The sequence below is a fragment of the Prionailurus viverrinus genome, chromosome B2, assembly GCF_022837055.1.
Source record: "Prionailurus viverrinus isolate Anna chromosome B2, UM_Priviv_1.0, whole genome shotgun sequence".
In the NCBI taxonomy this organism is placed as follows: Eukaryota; Metazoa; Chordata; class Mammalia; order Carnivora; family Felidae; genus Prionailurus; species Prionailurus viverrinus.
Genome location: NC_062565.1, coordinates 59,573,704 through 59,575,217, shown reverse-complemented (window position 1 = coordinate 59,575,217; position 1,514 = coordinate 59,573,704).

Genomic DNA, 1,514 nt, shown 5'->3' with positions numbered 1-1,514 from the left:
GACACTTGATTGTTTCCATGTCTTAATGTAAAAAATGCTGTAGTGGCCGTGGAAATGCAGATATCACTTCCAGATCCTGATTTAATTTCCTTTGGCTACATATCCAGAAGTAGAATTACTAGATCATATGGTAGTTCCATTTTGAATTTTTGAGGAGCTTCTACACTGTTTTCCTTAGTGGTAGTACCAACTTACACCCCTACCAACAATGTACAAGTGTTCCCTTTTCACCACATCCTCACCAGCATTTGTTATTTCTCACCTTTTGATAATTCCATTCTAACAGATGTAAGGTGATATATCATGGGTTTGATTTGCATTTTCCTGATGATTAGTGATGCTGAGAACATTTTCATGTACTTGTTGGTCATTTGTTCATCTCTATTGGAAAAAAATCAATCAGGTATTTTGCCCATTTTTAACCATATATACATGATTATTAAAGAGACTATCGTTTTCCTATTAAGTACTCTTGGCTCCTTTGTCAAATGTTAGGTGACATATGTGGGTTTATTTCTGGGCTCTCTATTCTGTCCCATTGATCTATGTGTTTGTTTTTATGAGAGTACCATACTGATCTGATTACTATAGCTTTGTAGTATAGTTTGAAATCAGGAGGGGTAATGCTTCCTGTACTTTGTTCTTTCTCATTGCTTTGGCTATTTAGAGTCTTTTGTGGTTTCATATAAGTAGTAGAATTGTATTTTTTTCTATTCCCATGCAAAATGTCATTGAGATATTGATAGGGATTGAATTTAATCTATAAGTAACTTTGGGTAGTATGGACATTTTAACAAAGTAACTCTTACAATCTATGAACATTAGATATTTATTTGCATCTTATTCCATTTTCTAAAATCAACACTGTCTTATAGTTTTTGGTGCATAAAGCTTTCACTTACTTCATTAAATTTATTCCTAAGTATTTTATTGTTTTTGATGTTCTTGTTTTGATGTGTTTTGATGTGCATAAAGGAGATTGTCTTCTTGTTAGTGTGTGGAAACACAACTGATTTTTGTATATTGATTTTGTGTAATGCAACTTCACTGATTTGTTGATTAGTTCTAACAGTTTTTGGTTGTCTTTAGGATTTTCTATGTACAAAATCATGTCATCAGAAAACAGACAATTTTATTTCTTTATTTCCAAGGTGGACACATTTTTTCCTTTGTCTTGCCTAGTTGCTCTGCTTAGGACTTATAGTACTATATTGAATAATAGGGGTGATAGTGAGCACATTTGTCTTTTTCCTGATCTTAGAAGGAAAACTTTCAATCTTTCACCATTGAGTATTATATTAGTTATGGGCTTAGCATATATGCCCTTTATTATGTTGAGGTCTATTCCTTCTATATTGACTTTGTTGAGCATTTTTATCACCAAAGGATGTTGAATTTTATACAATGTCTTTTCTGCATCTATTTATATGATTATATTTTATTCTATTACTATGATATGTCACACTTATTGATTTAAAAGACATACTTTGGGGGGCACTTGGGTGGCTAAGTTG